The sequence below is a fragment of the Ochotona curzoniae genome, unplaced genomic scaffold (genome assembly GCF_017591425.1).
Source record: "Ochotona curzoniae isolate NIBS_2020 unplaced genomic scaffold, NIBS_Ocur_1.0 contig_43, whole genome shotgun sequence".
Classification (NCBI taxonomy): Eukaryota; Metazoa; Chordata; class Mammalia; order Lagomorpha; family Ochotonidae; genus Ochotona; species Ochotona curzoniae.
The window spans coordinates 34,145,937-34,161,803 of NW_024466218.1; the positions used below are offsets into that span (position 1 = coordinate 34,145,937).

Consider the following 15,867-nt stretch of genomic DNA (forward strand, 5'->3'; position numbering starts at 1 on the left):
GTCCAATGATTCACTCCCCAAGTGAGCGCAAAGGTCGATGTTATGCCGATCCGAAGCCAGGAGCCTCCTCCGGGTCTCCCACGCGGGTGCAGGGTCCCAAAGCTTTGGGCTGTCCTCGACTGCTTTCCAGGGCCACAGGCAGGGAGCTGGAAGGGAAGCAGGGTCGCCGGGATAGAACCGGCGCCCATATGGGATCCTGGGCGTGCAAGGCGAGGACCTTAACCACTGCGCCACTGCGCCGGGCCCGGTACTGTGACTCTTAACAGATTTACCACAAGAAAATGAAAGTTTAAGTTTATGTTCACACACCTGCTAGCTCACGGACATTTGGTTTTCCCATGAGTAGGTATAGTTGAAAATTGCTTTACTATGTGTCTTTCAAGATTGAGACAGACTGTCATAAGATAACCACTTTGCTGCTCCTTCTTTCTACATGAAAAAGTATCTGAATTCCAAGGCTTACTGCTCTTTGTGTGTTATGATCATACATTTTATTGTGATTTTAGTAATAATGTTAAGCTGCCTAATGGAGCCAGGTTGTAGAATGCCATTTAATTTGGAAATGCAGTGTGGATGGGCAGAGCATGCCTGTGTGCTATGGGTGCCTTGAGTCCTGGGTGGATGGAGTGCTTTGTTCAGTGTCCCTGCTCTGACCTCTATTTACAAATAAAACTACAAAATCTTCAAAAGAACTATTTCTTGTGACCCTGCCATCTTCTATCTGAAAAATGGCCACACTCAAGTATCATAGTCCCCTGTAAGAATTGCTGATGTGAACAGACAGGCGTGTGTGCCTACTCTGTTCCAGACACTCTGCTTCAGCTTGGAGAAGCCAGAACATGTGGGATATTCTCTCAGGTGCATGTGTTGCTGTCCTATCAGAGAGATCATGTCAGAACAACAGATATTAGAGACAGACTGCTTCCGTTTCACACCGCAGGTCTAGGCACGGGAGTATATACAGATTTCCACAGAGAGCATTTTCCTAGTGTGCAGTTTAGGTAATGCTTCTTAGCAAAGATGATACTTGAAAAGCAGAACTAGTAGAAGTGATAGACAAGCAAAGTTAAATGAATGCTGGGTTTGGAACGCAGCTTTCTTATCATCTTTCTTTATTTTAATTATTTTATTTTGATAATCTTCACATAGTTGATTAGGGCACAAAGAGTCAAGGGCTAAGGAAAGTGGGTGAGACCATTGTTTCCAATGTTTTTTTTCCTGCATTTTGGGTAAGGGGGGAGATTCCATCCCAGGGTCCCAATGTGGGGCATGCTTCGGGGGTCTTGCTCAAGTGGTTTTGATAGCTCAACAGTTCTGAATTGCTGCCAATCTTGCCATTTCAATCACGATGAAATCTCTCCAGAATCCACTGGTTGACGTGGTTCACCTTAGTCTCTATTTGCCCAGATTTTCACTGTCAACTCTTGACTGCAGTAGTTGATCTGTTGATTGTTCTGTCCTCCATCCTCTATTGTGGTACCAAGTGTCCTCTGCAGGTTCTGATGGACTGCCGGGTATGCTGTCCACTACTCTAAGCCTCTGACGAGGCCCAGCTCTGATATATGCACTCCATGGTCAGACCTGTGCTTCAGCCTGCTTTCTGTTCTTCCTTGTGAGCTAAGGTTTGCTTGGCTCTGCCCTGTGCTCCCTTCTATAAGCAATGCACACATTTGCCAGCCATTGGAGCTACTTTGCCCAGCATTCCCTAGCCTGGGGCCTGCACCATGTGGTCATCAGTGAGAGTGATGACCCACTAGGGAATTTCCCAAGTTCCTCCACATGATCCACACCTAGACCCAGATCTCATACATGCCAGTGGGCGTTAGGCCAGTGTTCTGCATAGTCTGCCCTTCCATTTTGGCCTTGTATGAGCTGGTGAACTTTGCAACCCGGCCCACCCCACACCCTGTTTTAGGATGTACATGCATGGGCTGCTGCACTGCTCTGCCTAGACTGCTGTCAGTTCCTTTTCCTGTGAATGATGGCAGGTTCCATGGTCACACCTAGCTCAGCGTATCACCACCCCAACTCATGAGCTAACCAGTGGGACTTTTATTTCCATAGGGTTTTGCCCACACTTTCTCCACAGAATCTACCCCTGGACATGGTTCTCTCATGCTGGTTAATGTCATGACCCTGCCTAATGTGACCCATCCCCTGTTCCAACACTCAGTCAGGTACTGGGCTCTAGCCCTGCTAGACAGGCCCCCAGCCCTAGGTTTCATGTGGACTGCGTTAACAATTAGCGGTACTCTATGCTGACAGCCCATTTCCGGATTCCCACATGGACTAGTGCATCAGTCTGGCCCAAATAGATTTTATGGACTCTCCCCTCCACACCACCAGGTCACAGTCCCCATGCTTGCCAGCAAATTCCACGACCCCATCGCTGGAAGTCACACAGGATTCATCCCTCACCTACAGTCACATTGGCCTTATCCATGGATGTCCCTAGGCAGCAGTTACAAACCCTAAAACCCTAGAGCTTGCTGCTGGTCAGCTAGCAGGTGGAGCCTGGCGCTCAGTGGGCACACTGGCTGCCCAAAGCCTAGGACTCAGATACCACATGGCAGCAGTGACCATCTCCCTTGTCCCAAGCATAGGATCTGACCTGGCTCGGACACCACCCGCAGGCACCACGTTACTGAGGGCTCCTTTCTCCCTGGTTCCACAGCCAAACACTGCCCAGATTCTTCCTGCCGCAAAAAGTCTCTTATCATGTCTTTCCTTTTCTTGTCCATTCCTTTTGCTCCAGTGGCAGTCTATGGCATGCTTAGAGCCAAACCCACTGTTAATTCCTGCTTGTTTGATGCTGTCTCCATGAAAATCACTTGCCTTCTGTCGTGAGCAGCACATTTCAAAAGCAAATTTTTTGATTTATTCTATGAATTATGGAAATGGAGACTTACAGCCTGTTATGGACCTCCAGTCAATGAATATTCATTACTCACATGACTGTTGCATATGCTGCGTTGTTCCACGTGCTAGGGATATAGTAATATAAAGAAAGATGGTACCCTAGCCTGTCATCATTGACCTTATCTTCTTAACTGATGCGAGGTAATACCTCATGCCATGGTAATTGACCTTCCTGTAGGTGGGGGTCCAGGTGATGTAACAACAGAGGAAAGGAGAACTTCAGTCAACAGGAAGAAGCCGAGACCCAGTCAGAACAAACAGCATCCCTTAAGAGCTTCAGATATAGATGAAGTGCCTTCCAAGAGGGAGAAGGAAGAGGAGCAGGAAGCAGACAGATGGTGATGGCGGAGGGAGAGGAGGAGAAAATAAATACCTCTTCTCTCTGATAGACCCTTCATGCAAAGTATAAATCAGTAACATGCATGTACATGTAATCATCTTCAGGAAAGTGTAATAGAGGCTCTCATATCAACATATGAAGATACACTGCAGTATGCATCTCACTTCCAGATCAAAGATGGACTCCCAATGAAGCTGTTGAATATACCTTGGCAATAGGATGCTGACCTGCCTGCCATTGTCCATACCTACCATGTCAGGATACACTTAGATAGCAAAATGATGGACTTACCACTGTTTTGAAGGACTATACTATTGCAATAACTGAAATTTGTGGAGGGGGAGGGGTTTGGATGGGGGAAATCCTGTATCACAAAATAGATCAATCATTTGTTTATTTTTTTAAAAGAAAGAAAACTGTGGAGGAAGTAGTTTGATGTGCTTGAGGACCCAAAGAAGGTTGGTTAGAGCACAGCAGGGGATATCACAGACAGTGAATGGAGTCTGCAAGTGATGGGCGTCCATGGAGGAGTTTTAGCGGGGGACTGGCTCTCTATTTTCAGTGCCGGTTTGTATTTCCATTTGTGGTATGCACCAGACATCACATAACAATATATTTATTCCATAGGTATTATCTGAAAATGAAAAAAAATAGAAAGCCACGAATGATTTTTTAGAAAAGTGAACCGACAAAAGGAGTGACTGGCAGCTGTGCTCTTGGCCACAGCGACCTTCTGAGGGCAGCCACACTCCCTGCATCTCCAGGTGGCCCTGGCACCTGTGCCACTGAATCCCCTCTGGGGAGACAGAGCTTTCTCCACAAACCATAGGAATTGGTAGCAGGCTAATGTAGGCTGTGGACAATGAGAAGATGACCAAGTGAGAGTCAGCCGGAGCAGGAAAGTTCTTAACCATGGACCTAAATTCCACACAGGACTGTGGTTTGTACTTGAATCATTCATAAAAAGGTATCCTGAAGAAAACTGGCTCATGGGCCGAAAGTCCACACAAGACTATGGTTCGTCCTTGAGTCTTGCCTGAAATGGTATCCTGAAAACAACTGACAGGTCCGGAGCGAGCATCTTGTTTTTATGTGGAGCGAGGCTCCATGGCGGGTATAGCAGTCAGCATTTACGTCACTCAAGGCAATTGTTGTGTGACGCACAACAGGGCTTTCAGGCAGCTGAATCCAAGTGCACAAGACAACCAATGGGTCCAACACAAAACGCAAGTACTTTTAGACAGGAAAAGCCGTGCAAGGGGGAGAAGAATGCTGGCTGACGTTCAGTGTGTGGGACCCAGATCCTGAGTGATTGGACAGCAATTTTTTAAACAGTGATTCTATGTACTGGTGAATTAAATGAATATACAGTCATGTTCATTTATAAACTAAGAACTCTGAATCATAAAGTATATATATTTTTGAAATTAAAATATGAGTAGATAGCATTAATGCTGCAATAAATAGTTAATACTAAATTTGAAGATAGAACAATAAAATTTACAAAGTAAAAAAGAAAGAAAACTGTTGTTTTAAGAGAGAAAAACAGAGCTTCAAGGACCCGAAATACTGTTTCCGTTTCTGAGATGTGGGTCATTAATCTCTCGACTGCAGAGGAAAAATAGAATGTGCCAGAAATAATATTGGAACAAAAAGACTGAAAATTGTCTAAATTTGGTAGAAGACATGAATTTACATACTCAATAAATTCAGTAGATTTCAAGCATGGTATTTTAAAAAGAAGCAAGCCAGATACGTCAGCAATGAAAACTAGAGAAAATTGAAATGCAAGAAATTCTTGAAGTGCCAAAGGAAAATGACAGTACAAATTGAGGGAGGCGAACTTCTCATCACGTATTTGGTAGCAAAAACAGACAGTGAGTTGGCGTTTTTGAAGTGATTAAAAAAATGTTACCTTCCATGTGGAATTTTCTATCCACTTTGTTTTCATAAATGAGGTTAAGGGGCAAGTGAGCCACTGGAAGAGATGACCACAATCTATTCAGATGCCTGAGTTCAAGACTTGGGGGATTCTGGCAAACCATCCCTAGACAGCAGGGGTTTGTTTCATCCCAAAATGAACTGGACTTTTAATTTCATTTTCCCACCTCTTTTTTAAAAAAGATTTATTTCTTTTAATTGGAAAGTGCGATGTACAAAGAGGAACAAAGACAGAGATAAAGAGCATCCATCTGATGATTCACTCCCCAAGTGGCCACAACTGAGCCCATTCAAAGCCAGGAGTCCAGAGCTTCTTCCAGTGTCCCAAAGCTTTGGGCTGTCCTCATCTGCTTTCCCAGGCCACAAGCAGGGAGCTGGATGGGAAGCAGGGCCACTGGGATTAGAACTGACACCCATATGGGATCCTGTCGTGTGCAAAGCGAGGACTTTACCACACCGGGCCCTCCCACAATCTTTCCAACACATTGCTCTATATGCGTCACAATGATAGTAACATAATGAAGAACAGTGGACTCGTTACTATAGTTTTCTCTTGGAATCAGCAATGCTACTTCATTTTCTTGATGACTGTAGTTCTCCTGCACTAATTTTACCTTATTTTTTCTGTGTGTGATTCGTTATTGGCTGAAACGGTCAGTGAGTCAACCCAGAGATGGAGGATTAATTGGAACATGATTAATTAATAATAAGAAATCTCAAGGGTTATTGCCAAGAGATTTTGTGCACGGTTTCTTTTCTCAGTTTTGTTTGTTTAGAGAATATTGCCTGAAGCTTGACTGGCTGCCCCAGGATTTGTGGGAACTTCATTATTTATTTCTACAACTTTATCCAGTGCAAGGATGCTGTTTCCTTCTGTTTGCTTCTGAATGTTAGATATTTTAACTGCTCGGAGTGATTGTTCTGTTATCCAGGAAGAAGGATCGGCCCTCTTTACTGAAACAGCTAGTAAGCTCAGTTCTTACGTGTATTAACGTAATATACATTTTATGACACTACAATATCTAGCCAAAATAGAGAGACCAAGGTTTTATCAGGTGAAAGGTGCATTACTTGTTTGTGTAAGATCTTATCCTGCCAGGACTGATATTAAGTTACATGAGAAGCTATTTACCTGGTTTTAAAAGAACATTGGAAGAGCCAATAGATGCTGAAAGTTAGTATCATTATTTTTACAGTTTACAAGTCAGTCAGGTAAGATTTATACATTCTGTCCGTGTTGAAAAACGATGCTGAGGGAAGCACAATAATAAAGATGCAAGGAAAGAGTAAATTCTCCCTCTAGGAATTAAAACTTTCCAGGGCAGATATAGAGGTTTGCTTAAGATTGCTTTGTGCAGACACAGCGAAGGACTCTGAACAAAGTTATATCGCATGGAAGCTTCCAGAGGAGTTGATTCTGCTGCTGCCGGCCTCTGAAAGAAGAACAGCAGGGGGTGATGAGCCCAAGAGAAGTGAGTGCCTTGAACCTTGCTGAGTTTAGGTCCTTTTCCTCCAGAGCTGTGGAGCCTCCAATCTCCCCGGCCCTCACCCCCTCGCACCCCACCCAGCAAGGGCCTTTTGCTATTTATATGATCATTTGCATACCACACCAAATTAACAACTCTCCTGTAGACTTACTGAATTTCAGTGGACTGACTGCCACTGTCCTGGCGGGTATGGAACCCACTCGTGCAGTGGTAGAGGGGTCCTGCTCTGTTTGTTCATACTAAAATACTTTAGACTAATATTTTATATGCTGTAAAATGTACTATGATGCTCAAGAACATCAAATTAAAATAATCAGATGATTGACAGGATTCCAAGGAAAGGGAGGGATTTATGGTAAGCTAAAGACGCAATTATTCCTTTACTAACTTAAATTTTTTCTTATGTTCTCTCTGGAGCAAGCTTATGAGTTTTAATGATTTCATTTGGACATTGGATATGCTTACTGTGAGAGAAAACTTGCTGCATAAATCAACTTTTATATGAAATTGCTATGAAGTGATATATACTTTTTTTACTTCTTGGTAGAAAGCAATTTGAAATTCAAATCACTAACTGCTGAAGGAAGTTATTAAAAATGAATTAGGGTTGAAAATGTAGTTGTATATAATTGTCATAACATATATTCAAAACAAATTTATCCTCAGTGAAAACTGAACTGGAACAATCTTTTACTTAAAAAAAAAAGATTTATTTATTTTTATTACAAAGTCAGATATACAGAGAAGAGGAGAGACAGAGAGGAAGATCTTCCGTCCGGTGATTCACTCCCCAAGTGAGCACAACGGCCGGTACTTTGCCGATCCGAAGCCAGGAACCAGGAACCTCTTCCAGGTCTCCCACATGGGTGCAGGGTCCCAAGGCTTTGGGCCGTCCTCGACTGCTTTCCCAGGCCACAGGCAGGGAGCTGGATGGGAAGTGGAGCTGCGGGGGTTAGAACTGGCGCCCATATGGGATCCCGGTGGGTTCAAGGCAAGGACTTTAACAGCTAGGCCATGACGCCAGGCCCTGGAACAATCTTCATAGAACCAGCTAATAGGTTTTCTTTGATTTCCCCAACAGATGAAAAAGAAACAATTCATAAAACACTTAAAAGCTGTCTGTAGGAGTCTCACCTGCTTAAATATAGAGGCCACATTCTCGATTGGTGGGAATAAAGAACAATTTTACAGTGTGCTGCCGGACAGCCTCATTTGAATTCCACGAAGGGCTTTATGCCTGGATGAACGCACACTGGATGTGAGATGAATGGTAGCCAAAGTCTTGGACTCTCTGGAAATATCTGCTGAAAGTTCCTGAAGTAATCATTGTCTATCTGAATTAGGTATCTGTTCCACTCATCCACACATTCATTAACATGTTGGTCCATCGGTAATCCCGTATTCCTGATTCCACACACAGTCGTTCCTGGAACATTCACAGCATCTTTATTCCATGGTCATTTACTGGTTGTTTTATTCCTGGCATCACACACAGGTGCAGCACAAAAATTTTTTAGATAGAGGGAAAAGGAAAAAGAATGTAACATGCTTCTGGGTGGACAAGTCGAAATTCAGAGATCGGATGTTAAGACCTTTGGATGGATGATATCTGCAGAGATTTTCCACATTAAACACGATTCTATGTCAATTAAGATCTTACCAAATCTGAGATATTTCTGAAAGAGAATCGTTGTGTTGGCTTAGAGATACCATGGCCAGGAATTCGTACTTTTTATTTATGACTCAACTGCTCTCCTACTATTACAAATGAAGAAGATTCTTAGACAGTGTCTGTATGATGAATCCACGCTGCACTGACATAGTAGGATGACTTATGTTGGCAAAATTACTGTCTTTATTCTATTTTTTCTTAACCAAAACAGTAACCCACGATGGTGCTATATCAGAAAAAAGAATTTCATAACTTTAGACAATGTCATTCCCTATCAAGAAAATGCAAATAATTTCACAGTGCAGTGAGATAACTGTCCCTAAGATATGTGTAAAATGAACAGCTGTTGCTGTAAAAGTCAATTCTGCTTCAGATGTTGTAATCCTGAGATCATTAAAATAATTTGACCCATTTTAGAAAGTGTTTGAGAGTGATTTGGATACCAAAGTTCCATGGAATTTAAAATGAATCTCTTTTCATGATAAATCAAACAAGGTGAAAGCATACTCAATACCACAACCTTGTTTTGACAATATTTTTATCATTTCTGAAACATTTTTACATTGACTTCATAGATTTTTAACAGTGCCTTTAATTACTACTTCAGAATATCAATGAATTTTTAGTTTTGAACATTTTTTAATCCATCAAAAGAATCTACCTTTTGTGCAATATCTGGTATCCAGTAGGAGGAATGCTCATTGAAAATACATTGTTTTTCACTATTAATGGAAAGTTGCATATCATATCCCATATACATATTCATTTAAAATATGCATTTTGAGAAATAGGTAAGCTGTGAAATTTATTCTTAAGCACACTTCATTATAAATATCATGCATCTATTATTTTGTGAATGTCAAGTTAGGTCACATTTATTTCAAATAAAGCTAATGCTTCGGTTAAGAAAAATGTGAAATTTTCATTGACTCAGCAGTGAGTGTGTAGTCCAGGAGCAACCGCTGCGCTATGTAACAGGCTGTAGGGGGAGTCAACCGCTGACAGATTCCATCCCTCTCGGCAGTTGGACTCTCTTTTAGCAACAGGCAGCCACCATGGAGCTTGACAGGTGACTCTCACCTCTAAGCCAGCAGGGCACATCACATCCTCCTCACGTGTTGAATCTCCGACTTTCTGTTAGAGAAGCAGCTGCAGGTCTCCTGATGATGTCAGCTGTGCCTGAGGAAGCAGGACCAGGTGTGGTGACCCAGCCCAGCTCTGTGCAGCAGAGTGCGTCTAGAGTAGAACTTAGCGATGTTAATCAGTATGTTTTAGTACTTTTGTACCCTTCAGAATTCATTTTTACCATGTGTCCTTTACTGGAGAAACATGACTGCAGTCGGCAGCCAGGCCAAGAGCTGTTACATCACAGGCCGTAAGCAGCTGGAGGGGAAGACTGGTTCAGAGCATTCTTACATTGTAGTAGCTATGCAGCTATTTCTCTGATTGGTTTGCTGGAATTTAACTTTTTTTAAGGAGTGAATCTACCACTTATTTCCTTCCTGCCTCCCTTCCTGCCTCCTTACACTTTTTAAAAACCACTTGACTTTCTGTCAAACGGCAGTTGCTTCTGGATGGCACGTCACGTCCCCTAATACACCCATTGTGTATTACTTTGCCATTTTCTTAGTGATAGACACCAAATGTCTAAAAACTTTACATTATATTAAACAATGCTATTACTAAGTTATTCCACTGTATGAAAACATTTGTAGGTTATCTGAAAGAAATTATATTATAATAAAATATATGGATTCTTCATTTAAATATTGATCACCGGGTGGCTTTCTGGATATGAGCTCCATTTTACGTAAGAATTCCTATATTCTTGAAGTCTCAATGGTATTTGCCACTAACTTCTGCAGAACCAATGGGAGCAACATAGTATTCTATTGTGTTTGAGCAGGCATTTTTTTTATTCTTAATGAGTTTGAAAGATTCTTTACGTATTTAATGCAAGGTTTTATTTATCCAAAGTTATCTAATAATATCATGGCTCCATTTTGTTCCTAGAGCATCTATATCTTTCTTATTGCCTTGTGACATTATCTTGTCTTCTTTAAGCACGAATCTTACCTTAATTTTATAAATTTTAATTAGCTAATCATCTTTACCATCTGTTGATTCTCTAAGGATTTCTGCATAAAGAGAAATCTGCAGCTTGAAATACTCAAATTCTTTATGGGTTGAAATTAAGTTTTCTTTATTGGTTTCCAACCCCATATACTGCAAAGGCATTCCTCAATATGGATAGCATTGGATTGTAGAATTAGGATTATAGTTTTGACATCTTGATTTCATGGTTCTTGTGTCCAGATTTGCACACGGAGTTAGGAATTCTGTTGTATCAGGCCTGGATAATCATTTTTCACAAGCTGTGTTTTAACCTACTCTTTAAGTCTTTTAATCCATACATAGTTTTAAATAATACATCTTTATCATGATTGTTTCAGAAATTTCATATACCGTGTGTGCGCGTGTGCACGCACACACACACACACACACACAAATTGAGTTCACAGTCCTTTATTCAAAACAGTCGGTAGGACAGGTGTTCTGTATACTCAGTTGGCTCTTTTTGTAGCAATTTATGTAGGAAAAAGGATGTCTTTAATTCACCTTCTCTTCTTAAGGTTCAAGTTTGTCTACAGTGAAACCTTAGATTATCTCTAGTTTTTCTTGTTACCACGCATGATTGTCTTGTCACGATTGAATCTTCTAGCTAGCAGTTGCTAGCATGGAGAAGCCTGGTGTGTTTTTCATGCTAACTCTTAATATTGCTGAACGTTGGTGTTCCTAAAGCTTTTCTGTTTACTCTGTTGGTGTTTATTTATCAAATATTTTCAAAAATCCAATGAAAATTATGTATAAAGGAAAGGGAGAGTAAACAGAGACGCCCTACACCTGTAAAGCTGTGTAATGGAAAATAAGAATTTCAAAAAGACTTCATGGATTTGACAATTTAAGGGTTCCAATTTTTGCTTACACTTTTTTTATATACCACTTTTGAAGAATCAAATCAGAAAAAGAAATCTGTGTTATATTACTAAATGCACATCTGGGCAAGATTTAAAAACACCAAAGATTATCACACTGATTTGGTGAAAAAAAAAAGCTATATGGCTTAAAACTGGTATATAAAATAACATTCTAGTTTTTCTGCAGATCTCATGGCGCTAGCATATATAATATTAATATATAAGCATATTTTGTGATGTTTGTTAAAAGTGTGTGCCATTTCAATGAGTAAAAAAAGAAAATGTGTATCAAAAACACATATTTGCTCCAAAAGAATATCATTTCATTGAACCAGGTTCATATACCAGAGGTTTGGAAATAGAATCTGCCTTATGTAAAAGCACATGGTAAAAAAAAAAATAAGAATAAATAAATAAATCTCATAGTGAAGTCTGGTTGTACAAAGGATAAAAATAAGCGTGAATGAATGGAAGAGTGACTGTTGTTCACTTACTGAGCTCAGTCTGAGTGAACAGGCTTCATAATGTGTGCAGAAGGTGCCTGAGTTCAGGCCCCAAAAGGCCCTTCCTTGCAGGACTAAGCTTCTAACTGAGTCACTCAAGAGGAGATGACGTTAGTCTTGAACTGCCACGGTGAGTCTGCGGGAAGATGCAGCAAAGTGTTGTGCTTGTGCAAGGCTGTGTGACTTTGTCATTGGGCAGTGGAAGGCTTTTATAGATGACTGAACATTAGCTTGAGCTGAGTATTTGTGTAAAAAATGATCTGATTGCAAGTTCAGCTAAGAAGTGAATTACTGAAAATCTGTAAGTCCTTGCTACACAGTAAGTTCAGTTTTGAAGGTGGTGTTAAGTGGCTTTAAACACTGAAGGGGCCTGGCTAAATGCTGAATGTAGAAGCAGTGTCAAAATGTTGGTGGAAGATGAGCCATGCGTAGGCTGAAAGGAACATAACAAAAATATTTCAGGTGGAAAAGAGTGAGAATTTTAGTGAGTTGTGAACTTGTGGTGGAGGAGGGAAAAGTAGCAAAATATTTCAGAAGTATAGTTGTTGAAACTTCGTGTCAGAAATGTTGAGGATCTGCAGGAGAACCGTGTGTGAAGGGTGGATCCCACCGGGACCCATGAAAGAGCTCTTTCCATCACATCACGAACCTGTCCTTGGCATTTCCCTCTGTTTTGGTGAAAATGCAAGAGTTGATGAAAACTAATTCCGTTTAAAGCCATGGCTGCAAACAAGAGTAGTATTCAATGAATGTCCTTTTAAAAAAAAAATCATACAGTTGCCTAAACAAGTAAACAAATAAGCCAATTTTATCTTTGTTTTACCTAAAATTGGCTTTGGTGAGTTAAAGAGAATATTGTTTATTCAATCTGGACCCCTCAGGTACTTCTTTTCAATATTCCTTTTGACAAAATTGGAAGAAATCTTAGAATACTCCCTCAGTGCAGTGATCATCGCCAGCAAAGCACCTGTGTGGTGGCGGAAGTTGCGAACAAAATAGCCGCTATTTTTCTTTGAAAGAACATTCCTTTTAATGAAGAAGGACCAGCACATTGTTAGCCTTTGGATTTTTTATTTCCCAGATACGCTCTCATCAGTGAAACAAGTTTGCTCTCAAACCATACACCTGCCAGTGTTTACTGAAAAGTTGACAGTACAGGTTTTCAAGTGAACATACAGCATTTGAGAAATTTGCTTTTGCATTCTTGTTTTTAAAAAGATTTATTTACTTTTACTGCAAAGTCAGATATACAGAGAGGAGGAGAGAGAGAACTTGAACAGCTTGAAATCTTTAAAAATTTATTTATTTTTAAAAACAAAAGTTACAGAGAATAGAGGTGGGGAGAGAGAGACTCATGCACATTTACAGAGAGAGAGAGGGAGAGAAGAGCTTGGTGATTTTTCTAGCTGACTGCAATGGCCAGGGCTTGGCCAGCTCAGAGGCAGGAGTCAGGATTTTTATTAAGTCTCCCATGACGGTGGTAAAGGCCCATATACTTGAGCCATCTTGTAGGGAGTTGCACAGAAGATAATGTGGCTGGTGCTTAAACCTGCACCTACTTGGTATGCTGACATCACAGATGGCTTAAATGGCTAAGCCACTATACCAGTCTCAAACTGAATTAGTCTTATGTAATATTTCCTTCAGCTCAATTATGCTAGTTTTCTGTCATTTAAGATAAATTATTTTAATGCTCTTTTTAAAATGTAATCAATACTTGTAGTTTTATAATGATGTGAAAAATCATTATTTCAGAAAATGAATTGAATTTTTGAAGATGTGATAATGTATTGATATTTTGTCTTGAAAGCCTCTAGGATTTTACAATGTTAGTAAATGTTCATAATTTATGCCTAACTGACTAATAAGATATGTTCATCTTAAAATGTTTTGGAAATTATTTCAAAGGCTGTCCAGGGGCAGGCATTTAGCTCAGTGGGTAAAATGGTGCATCTCAAATCACAGTTCATTGATTTGATTCCCAGTCACAGTTATTAGGCTCCCCGTGAGATGTAAACTCGGCCCAAGTAACTGGGTTCTTAACCCCCACAAAGTTTCTCTATTGGATTCCCACGTGCTGGTCCTAACTTGGGTACAGCCCCAGCTATTGCATGCATTTTCTCTTTCCCTGTTTCTTCTTTTGCCCAAATATATTTGCAAAATGTCATCATCTATATTGTTTCCTCCTGATTTCTAAGTCCATGTAGTATTGCAAGTGAACAGATGAGGGCACATTATTAACTGACTTCATTTTTAAGGCAGCATTGCATGCTTCTCACAGGGTTTTCTCCTCTGGTGTGTCGTAAGTTTCTCAGGGCAGAGACTAAAGAAGCAGACATAAACACCTTGGTAATGTCCACGTTCAGAGGCCTTCTTCCTGAGTGAGACCTTACAGATGAGAAGGCTCTTTACTCCAACGATATCACATTGACGTTATGCAATACCCCGTGTGTTTGCTGGAATATCCGTGTGTGTATGTGGTCGCTTTGTGCTAAGTGACAGCACCAAAGTCTCTACTGTATCTGTTTTAAGAAAATAGAAATATTTAGGAAGGATTATCAATATTTTCAATCTGTTGTTTGATGTAAGTTGTTATTATGTGTCATGTAATGTGGTAAATTGCTTTTAAGCCCATTTTTTAATATAAGTATTTAGGTAACATGGCCCTGGTGCAATGGCAATCCTCCCTCTTCAAGCACTAGGATTGCATACGGACACTGGTTTGTGTCCCAGCTGCTCCACTTCCCATCCAGCTCCCTGATGGTGGCCTGGGAAAGCAGCAACAGATGGCCCATAGCCTTGGGGCTCTGCACCTGTGCGGAAGACCCGGAAGAAGCTCTTGGCTCCTAGTTGGGATCGGCTCAGCTCCAGCCATTGCAGCCATTCTGGGGAGTGAACCAGCAGATGGAAGAGCTTTCCGTCTTTCCTCTCTGTAGATCTGCCTTTCCAATACAAATAAAATAAATTTTATTTTAAATTAATTAATTTATGAGACAGTTCCTTAGGCTCAGTGACTCCCCCTTACAACCTTCCTCTACCCGACTGATTTCCCCTGTATTACAGCAATTGTGTAGTCCCTCAAGAAGTCTTAAGTTTATCATTCTGCTACTTAAGTGCATCCTGCCATTAGAGGTAGAGAGAATTGTACAAAGTCCAGCATTCTATTCTCAAGATATATGTAACAGTTTCATTTGGAGTTTATCTTTTATTCAGAAGTAAATATGCCTAGTGTCATATATCTCCACTTCATAGTATATTTGCCTCCATTATACAGTTCCCCTAGAGAAATATAAAACAAATCTTCATTACTTTCAGTTTCAAAATGTATAAGGTCCTTTCTTTTAATGCAATTGATAACATGAAAAAAAATGTGCCTTTCCTAAATGTAACTTGAATTTTTCTTTGTTGGTATAAAATTTGGCTTAGATGTTAACTAACTACATAATCAATTAAAAGGTAAACTTTGAGAACAGGATGTGTTGTGTCACAGTTCCAAAAGTAGTCTTGCTTCAGGATTTTAGTTCTCAAAAACTGTAAGACCATTTTTTCTGATTTTTCTTTCTTGGATCAGGTACTGCATATTTTAGATAGATGGCAGATAGATGGCCGATATCCATCGTGGCGGGATCAATAGAAAGATGAAAGGAAGATAGATGATATGATATGTAGACAGGAATATGCATATTTATGTAAAAGTACTTTTTTTATAGGAAGCAAGCATCTTTGTAGTTAAAACTTTCTGTGCTTCCAGTTTTAATTCCCATAATGGTTGTTAGTGGAAAAAAGTGAGTATAATAGTATATAATGAAGTTTTTTTTAAATGATTCACTTATTGGAGAAGCAGAGAGAGAGGGACAGAAAGAAACAAACATCTGTATTGGCCTTCATCTCCTGGTTCACTCCTCAGCTGCCTGCAGTGGAGCTGGGCAGGGCTGAACTCAGGAGCCAAGAACTGAGTCCAGGTCTTCTACGAGATGGCAATATCCCCCTCACTTGAGCCATCACCTAAGGTGTGGGCAGAAGAACT

The 15,867-nt window shown here is 40.5% G+C and overlaps 1 protein-coding gene across 1 annotated transcript in view; it reads left to right on the forward strand.

Annotated features, from left to right (window-relative positions):
- The window catches only part of DOK6 (docking protein 6), a 300,236-nt gene that overhangs the window by 104,999 nt on the left and 179,370 nt on the right, over nt 1-15,867 (forward strand). The gene's annotated exons all lie outside the window — the stretch shown is intronic.